Below are 9,576 nucleotides of genomic sequence, written 5' to 3'. Positions count from 1 at the left end.
CTTTAAATGAAACAGGATTTTCAAAGGAATAAATTATTAAAAGATAAAAATAAATGAGGGAAAATGACAGATAATGAAGATAAAGAGAATGTCACACGTGGACAACAGGAGTCTCTCATCAAAGGGAAAAAAAACAGTAGAAAAAGTAAAACTAGTTTTAGAAACTTCCACAACAGGAAAAAAAATGAAACTGAATTTGAAGGACATATTTCATATCTAGAAACATCTATCTAGAATAGCTTTAAGGCATATCCTAGTGAAATTATTGGGCTTGAAAAACTTTTGGAAATGTAGGCAAGAGTAACAACTTAATGGGGAAAGAAGATTTGGCCTTCAACAGACATTTCAACAAACCCGATGGTTAGAAGGAAAGAACGTTTAAGATATTCACGACAGACAAGTGAGTCAAGGGCTTCATATCCCACAAAACTATGTAGAAACCAAACAAGCTGCTATCAGCCTTCGAGAGGTTAAGGACTTCTGTTCCTGCATGTCTGCTTCTTGAATGTGTTAAAGAAGACAATCAGCAAAGCAAATGATTAGATGGGACCAATGCTCTAACCAAGACTACAGAATAAAAGGGACAGAGCACAGCTGGTAATGGCTCATATACACTGACAATGTAGATGCACCACAGTACATATTTTTAAAACTCGATGGATAGAAGAATAGAGAAAAAGGTGTAAAAATAACATTCGATAATCTTTAATTTTGAATCATTGAAACAGGTGATGGGTTTCTAACAAAGTTTTCATTTAGGTTTTTCCCTAATTGTTCTTTGTATAAGATATCAAAGTGCTAGTGGCACTTTTTCAGTCCCAGCACTCGGGAGGCAGAGCCAGGCAGATCTCTGTGATTTCAAGGCCAACCTGGTCTACATAGCGAGTTCCACACCAGCTGGGGCTACAGGAAAACCCTGTCTCAAAAAGACAAAAAAAAAAAAAAAAAAAAAAAAAAAAAAAGTCAAAAATATAGGAATATTCCTAATCCTTTGCCTAAATAAACAGAGTCAGATATTATCTGACACAGGACATCTCATACTCTTCTACACACAAAAACTATTAGCTTGGTTCCTGGGCAAGCTAACATCCAACAAAGTCTCCATTAAAAGTCAAGGAATCATTGATTTTTTTTTGCATGAAATTATTAAAAAGAATGTTTTTCATTAAAATTCTGGCTTCTAAAATAGTTTAAATTAAGTTTTAATAAGCATCAAAGATTGTTTTATGTCAGAACAAAATCCAATAAAATTTCTGAAGAATGTTTTCATGAAACAGAGTTTTGATTCTGTATATAATCCTGACAATGAGGAATGTTTATGTTGTTGGCATTCTGACCATTTATTTCTTTGTTTTATTATGCCTGTTAATTTTCTTACTAATAAATTATAATAGTCTCTAGTGTGTGTAAAAACAAATGTGTTACAATCTGTCCCAGCACTGCTCCATATGCTTCTCTGAGGCGGATTTGAAGCGAGCCAACAGCCCACTACGAGTGCAGTTCTGCAGTTCATGGGTGCCTTGAGACATGTTCGCAGGTTGGCTGGACTTACCCAGAGAAAATGATTCACACAGCATTCTTATCTTTGGCTCTTCAAATCTTGTCGAGCTTGTTTTTTGTGGAGTCCAAATTTCTCTTCTGCATAGATGTTGCATAGGCAGAAGATAAGATTTTGCCCAGGGCAGCATTTAACTAACAGTCTGAGCCAAATATATATGTTGTTTGACTTCAACATAAACCCTTTTAGGCAATTCATTTCTTCACATCCCAATTTAACATTCATATCTAGCTATTTATAGATAATATCAAGGGAAAACATGTATTTCTTCAATACTGATCCATTTTAGAAGCTCTATTTAGTGCATATAAGGGAACGACCTCATGCAGGGAATGTGTTCTTTCCCTGCCAGTTTCTTGAGCTAATGGTTTTAAAAATTATGTGTGATGATGTCTGGTTCCCAGTCTGATTGCCTCTTGTGACCTTCATGGGAGTATGTATCCATTAAAGGTGGAATTTAAGGATAGATAATATTCCTAAAACTTACTGGAAATCTTTCTTGATAGTTTTGCAAGTGTTTAGGAGATGGAATGTGTCCTAATTAATTAAGAAATGAAGAAAGTAAATATGTTCAATTCCCCATCATAATCTTGTATGATCAAGATATAGGATATAAAAAACTGAGTCAGAGCCTGCGGTACGGGCCTGAATCCCAGGTATTTAGGACACTGAAACAGGAGAATCACCAAGTTCAAGGTCGGCCTGGGCTTCAGAGTAAGAACAAGGACATCATGAATGACTTCCTGAGGAGACTGTCTCTCAAAATAGAGACAGAACTTGGATTATAGTTCAGTGATAGAATGTTTGCCTAGCACTCCATCCCCAGTACTGCAAAAGAAGAAAAGGAAGGGAGGAAGGGAAGAAGGGAGGGAGGGAGGAAGGGAGGAAGGGAGGAAGGGAGGGAGGGAGGGAGGGAGGGAGGAAGGAGGGGAAGGAAGAAGGCTGGATGGCAATAAAAGAAAAGATAAAAAGATTTTAAAAGTATAAGTTAAATGAAAATGGTTTTTAAAAAATGAACTTACCTGCTGTGATGGCACACACCAGCAGGATTTGCTGAAGGCAGCAGAGACAGGAGGATCTGGAGTTTGAGGCCAGCTTGGGCTAAACACTTTGGGCCAGGTGTGGTGGTGCACGCCTTTAATCCCAGCACTCGGGAGGCAGAGGCAGGCCAGCATGGTCTCCATAGCGAATCCAGACCAGCTGGGGCAACAGGGAGACCCTGTCTCAAAAAGAAAAAAAAAAAAAAAAAATGAACTTTAGCTGGGCAGATGAATCACCTGTCATCTCTGCACTTGGGAATTAGAGCTCAGAAGATTGTTCAAGCTGAAACCAGCCTAGTCTACATATTGAATTCCAGGACAGCCTGGACTACAAAGTAAGAATCTTTCAAAAGCAGTAACAACAAAAAGAACTGTATGCAAGCATAATAGAGGGGCTCCTACTTGAGATGGCTAAGAATGGAAACAGGGGTCTATTACAGAAAATAGTTTTCTTGAGAATAATGTAAAAAAGAAGTATTTAATGTGAAGTGATGTTAAAGGGTGAGAAGTAGCACTGTCTTTTGAATTCATTTAAAGAAAACTAAAAACAGACTTTTGTAGGATAAATATAGTACATTTGTGGAGGCAAAGTAAGATTTTAGGTAACATAGCAATTTAACTCACTCTTCCCTCTTCAAATGTTATAATTTTCAGTAGTTATGATCCAAAAAAGCCTTCTCTACTTTTAGTGTTAGTTTTCCATATAAAAATATTTTCTATGTTTCAGAGAGGACTTTGGGTCTGAAATTGCAGTCACCTGCAAATTCAAAGTATCAAGAAACAAGGGAAAACATTTCTGAGATGTAAAGCAAAAGCGATGGCCAGACTGAGTCAGTTCTTGTTCGCCGAAGGCTGGTGCATGTCCATGTTACTGCTTCCTATAAATGCTCATCTCTTTGAGAACCAGACAGTTTCTGTGAAATTTGCAATATGCCATCCCCTCTGCGATTTTAGAAACTGTTACAAAAGTAGACTTCACTTGAACAGATTAGAAGCATTTTGGCATTCAATGAAGACCACATTTTAAGGGAAACTGTGAAGTTATTACCTCCCTCATGACACATTTGCCTGGTTACTCCCTAGTAATTCCAGTTTTCAAAAACTGTGCAATTTGCAGCCACAGACAGTAAATGGATTGACTTCTCGGATGTTATTCATAGTGATGACTGTGTTTAAAAGAAAAAAAAAAAAAGACAAAAAATAAAGACCGACAGCAGTAAGTATAGCAAAACTGGCCATATTTTTGCCTGGTTTTTTTTTTTTTTTTTTTTTTTTAAGTGAGGGGGAAGGGTTGTATAAGTCTTTCAAACTCTACTACAATTAGAGGAAAATCAGAATGCATTATTTAAAGAAATGCAGAGTCGTCTTATGCACAAAAATTTCACTTGCTGATTTCACAAATATTAAGTTTGTTAGTTCAACTTTTTTCATTTATGTTTTTTGCAGACTGTTCTTCATTTTTTATTAGCAAAATGTATATATCCTTTGTATCTATCATGTTTTAAATGTACATATGTACTGGAATGTCTAAATCAAACTAATTAGTATATGCATTAACTTTGCATTCTTGTCTCTTGTGGTGTGACTACTTAAAAATCCATTTCCTTAGCACTTTTTTAAGATGCTAATACATTGTTATCAACTGACTCAATTAAAATGGAAAAATGTAAATTAAAATCTTTTTTCATGAACGTTTAAAACAAGGATATAGCTCTCTGTGTTGGCTCCCAGTCCCAACTCTCTCCCTGAGTCTACGGTACCCATAAGTATTACTTTTCCTTTATAACACAGAATTTGCTGATGGATGCTTCAGGATAGAGATGGTAATAGGAAAAAAAGGGTTCCACAGACACACACATTTTGGAAACAGTGGGTTAAATATTATTAAAGGGCTTGCTCGTTGTAGAGTTTTTCTGATCCTTTCATGTTTTTGTTTTTGGTTTTTTTTCATCTTTTTGAGACAGGGTCTCCCTGTAGCCACAGCTGGCCTGGATTCACTATGGAGACTAGGCTGGCCTTGAACTCACAGAGATCTATCTGCCTCTGCCTCCCAAGTTCTGGGATTAAAGGCATGTGCCACCAGGCCCATCAATCCTTTCATGTTTTCAGATGCACAGTAATCACCAAGAAGGAAATAAAGAAAGTGTCCCCAGTATTTGTTTGCTTACAAACCCCAGTTTATGAAAGGTTAGTGCTCTCACTATACAAGCAGTTTTCAAATTGATGTTTCAAGATGAAGAAGCCAACCTGCGCAAAGGCTTTTAGTCTCCCGTCTCCTGCAAAATGAGGTCCAAACGTCAACATGATGTACTGCATCAGGCTCTCCCAGCCATCTTTCAGGTGCCTTTGGCCCAACTGCCACATTTGCCCTATGCCTTGACCATCTGGAGTCATTTGAAATTCTCTTGTAGTTTCTTCTCTCCTACAGGAAGCCCCAAAACTCTTTTAGTATAATTAGGTTTGGGCATTTTTATTTTTTTTCTGAGACAGGGTCTTGTGTAGTTAAGGTTAGCCTCAAACCCACAATGTAACTGAAGATGGTGCTGAATTTCTAATCTTGTGCCTCCTGAGTGGTGGAATTATAGGTATGTGTTTCCATGCCTGTTTATACTGTCCTAGGGACTGAACCCAAGGCTTTGCACATGCTAAGCAAGCACTCTGCCAACTGAACTGTATCTTCAGCCCTCTTTTTGATATTTTTGTTCAGACTTCAGTCTCAGATCAGGCTTACTCCCTCTGTAAGCCCTTGTTACCCTTACTCCCCGCTTCTCATGACATCTCACCCTTACCTCTCTTGTAGAATTCAATCAAGCCTTTACCATGGGCTGGACAAAGTTCTCTTCCTCATCCAAAAGATGAGAATATTATGGGGCAGACTTAGCTTTGACTTATATTTGGGTTACCAACATCAGTGCCAGAAACATGGTAAGTATTTATTAAATCGTATCTACGAGCCAGGCATGGTGGTGCATGCCTTTAATCCCAGCACTTGGGAGGCAGAAACAGGCAGATCTCTGTGAGTTCTAGGCCAGCTGGGACTACACAGAGACCCTGTTTCAAAAAGACTCCCCCAAAAAATCATATCTAAGAACACAAGTATGTGTGTGTGTCTGTTTATATATGTGTGTATGTGCATGTGTGTGTTTGTGTATGTGTGCATGTGCAGGAATGGGTATTTGTGCAGTAAGAAGAGTCTAGTACTTGTTTCATCATGGCAAACTAAAAGGAAGGAAAACAATATTCTAGATATAAAGGTTAAATGGTAATTTCCTAATTATCAAATAATTTAGATTTGATGACATGAATTCACACTGAAATAGAATTATTAACCCATCATTGAAATTGGTATGTTAAAAGTCATTTCTGGCTGGTTAGATAGCTTAGCAGTAAAGGAACCCGGTTCCAAGGCTGATGGCCTGAGTTTGATTTCCCATGACTCACATGGTAGAAGGAGAGAACGGACTCCCACAAATTGACTGACATCCATATGCATGTGAAAGTATGTGCACTCTTGCATAAGAGCACACACACGCACACACACACACAAAATAATAAACAATTTTAAAGCAATTCCTGTTCAACCCCAACTTAAGATTCCTTAAATATCATAAATACTATCAAAAGCAAGGTAAAATTGCAGAGGAAAATATTTCCGATATCACTTTAATTCATAATGCAAATGATTTGTGGTTCCATTAATTCTTCAACTAGAACTTGATGCTTCTCAATAGATTACAGCAGCATGCTATGGTTCAGGAGACCCCAGTGCATCTATCCTTTTTAAAACTTCTTAGAAAAGAAAGCTTTCTAAAAAGAGGTTGCTGTCTAGGTCTAGAAAGAGTGCATTATTTTAATTGAGCAGTTACATCATCTGTGGACGCCCACAGGGAGGTGCGTCTGATAGCGTAACAGCATACCAGGCTAATGAGGACCTTTTGCTAATGAGGACAGTCACAAGTACGAAGACTTGAGCTTGCAAAAATAACTTGAGCCATCATGACTTCACTATAAATTCAGTTTGTGTTTTTCCCCCTTTTCAACATTAATTAATCATTATTTAATAGACCACAGATGTGTCAAATAGCTCTTTTCTGAAAATTGACTTTTTCAAATTGACAACAGCAGCTTAAAGTGCCTGTGAATCAAAAGAGAACCCTGGAGCTAAATGATTTAATTTTCTAATGCCTCAGTTCTGCAATGAGTCTGATTTGGGACATTATTTTATGAAGACAATTTTCATGAGGTTATTTTGGGAGATAAGGTAATAGGGCAGCTTTTTCTAATATGCAGCGTCTGACCCAACCTAAGAGAATAGTCAGAGACTCCCCTGTGAGCTGTGCTGAACCAAACCCACTCTTCTTAATGGTCACCAGAGTACAAAGGTGGTCCTGTCAACTGTATGTCTTTAAATTTCCCAAGTCAGTTGACTCGGGTTATATAGAAAATGGTTCTAAATGGTGGAGAATTGCTGCAATGATGTTCTCGTTAAAACTGTAAGTGTACAGACAAATAAGAAATGGAAAAAAGAAAAAAGTCAAGCTCAAAAATTAGCTGTAAGCTCAGACTGGATGCAGAGTAGTTGTGGAAAGCCTTCAGGAAGAGAGAGTTCCTTCTACATGGAAAAGAGACACATGACTTTAAAAGCAGGGAACTACACGGAGTAAGCAGGCTGGCTCCTGCTTACAGATGTCTACAAATATGAAAATCCGTGCACAGTCCAGTCTATATGAGGAGCTATAAATGATTTTCTTGCTTATGGGTACTATTCTTACTACAGTGGTATGATTCATTCGTTAAAGAGGAATTCAGAAGAAAATGACTGGAGAATCTACCAGAAAGTGAAATTCTGCTAACATCTGAGGACAAGATTGGTATACTTTATTTCATATATCTGATGTCTTTAGATTTTATAGCAAGTAACAGAAATTAATTTAGAGTGTTTTTAAATGACCAGAAAATACTTAAGGGAGGGAAGATGAATAGGTTGGATTTTTATCTGGGTAAGTCAGTTCTACTTTTTCAGAGTTGTGAATATTCAACAGGCATTGTTCCTCTGCATCTTTGACTTGCATGACATCACCGTCCATTGCCAATTCATGATAATGGTGACACTACTTACGTTGGTTGTAAAGTATAGACTGACTCCTCTCAAAGCGAATGCCTTCTCACACATTTAACTGGAGAGACATAATACTAAGCAAAAAAAAAATCTGTTACTACTCTGTAATATTTTCTTCCTACGTGTGCTAGCAATTATATAAAACATTCTCAGAGCCAGAAGTTTTAGAAAGTAAAGCAAAATATTTCCTTGGTACAAATTCTCCTTCATTAAAAACCTTTCTTAAAATATGTGACCAAGAGAAGATACAGAATATTCAGAGTATCTGTGAGAGTCATTTTATAGACATTTTTTTCCCATGAATTAATCTCACTGTGCCATTTGCCACTTGGCTTATTAGAACTGTGTCTGCCACTTAAGATAGTGGTTTCTTCACAAAGTATTAAGCAAAGTGATCTGTAGTATCCCTTCTAGTTCTAAAATTCTGTGCTGCAGTTATTCTGCATGTGGCATCTTTTTTGTAAAGAATTGTGGGAGAGAGTATGTGCACATGAATACACAAGGAGGCCAGAAGTGTCAGAGCCCCAGGAGCTGGAATTTTAGGTGTTTGTTAGCCACCTGACGTGTTGGAAACAGAGCTTCGCTCCTCGGTAAGACATACGAGCTCCTACTCATTGTGCCATATCGCCAGCCCATGGCATCTTTCTTAATTTAAACTCCAAATGCTATAATAACTTTGATTATCTGATGCTGAATGAAATCTAGTTCACAGAGAACCCACAGAAAGTAACACAGCCATGTTTTGAAAGTTTTCACTTTGTGATTGAGGATATAGCTCAATGGTACATTTGCCTAGTATTCCTAAGGCTCAGCCTCAGGGCTGAAAAAATAAAATTACAATTGTCATTCATTTCTTATTTCTGTTTTGAACTTGCAAAAAATAAAATGATATCTCTTCAACAGCGACATCCCATCCACTCATAATGCAGAAATTCTTGTATTTTTTGATCAATTGAGTATGTATATCAATAATATTCAAGAGACAGAAAGTTATAGAAAAAGTTTTTTTCATATTCATTCAATTTTATTCCTTCAAAAACAAAAAGCTTTACCTTTTTGTTATGTTTATTTATTTTTTGAAACAGGATCTCACCCTGTAGCCTTCACCAACCTAGAACTCACAATGTGGACCAGGCTTGACTCAAACCTGGGGCAATCCTCTTGCCTGTGCCTCCTAAGTGCTGACATTACAGATGAACACCACAAAGTTTGGCTTTATTTATTTTTATTTATTTATTTATTTATAGACAGAGTCTTATTATGGAGCCCAAGACGGCCTTAAATCTACAGTTCATCTTCCTCAGCCTTCTGAATTCTAGAATTATAGGTACATGTCACCATGTTGAATATGTTGTTTTAAAGATAATTTATATATTTCAAAGCAGATGGGCTGACAAGATGACTTAGCAGATAAAGGTACTTGCTGCTAAGCTTGACAACCTGAGTTCAATCCCCAGGATCCACATGGTGGGAGGAGAGAACTGACTTCCACACATTTTCCTCTAACCTCTGCACACCCATCATGGCACATTCCCCCAACACTAAACAAATAAAGACAATTTTAAAATTTGAAAGCAAAGAAGAGACACACAAATACTATGAGATATATCATCAGAAAAGCAGAGCATGCAACTCTGCAAATGTAGCATTCTCCTTCTTAAAACAACAAAGCAACACACACACAGGAGTGAAGATATGGGTAAAAGGTGATGTGGTAATGACCAGTTGGTCTCAAATAAACCTTATCTAGAGATTTTTTCTTGATCTGTTATGTATAATTTGTCAGTAGATTGTAGGAATAATATGGTTCCCTCTGGTTTTCGTGACTAGCTAGGCATTGTTTCTCTCTTGTATCTGCA

This window comes from Nannospalax galili, unplaced genomic scaffold (assembly GCF_000622305.1).
Source record: "Nannospalax galili isolate Female #2095 unplaced genomic scaffold, S.galili_v1.0 scaffold2045, whole genome shotgun sequence".
Lineage (NCBI taxonomy): Eukaryota > Metazoa > Chordata > Mammalia > Rodentia > Spalacidae > Nannospalax > Nannospalax galili.
The sequence above is the reverse complement of the archived record's forward strand: the minus strand, read 5'-3'. Positions refer to the sequence as shown.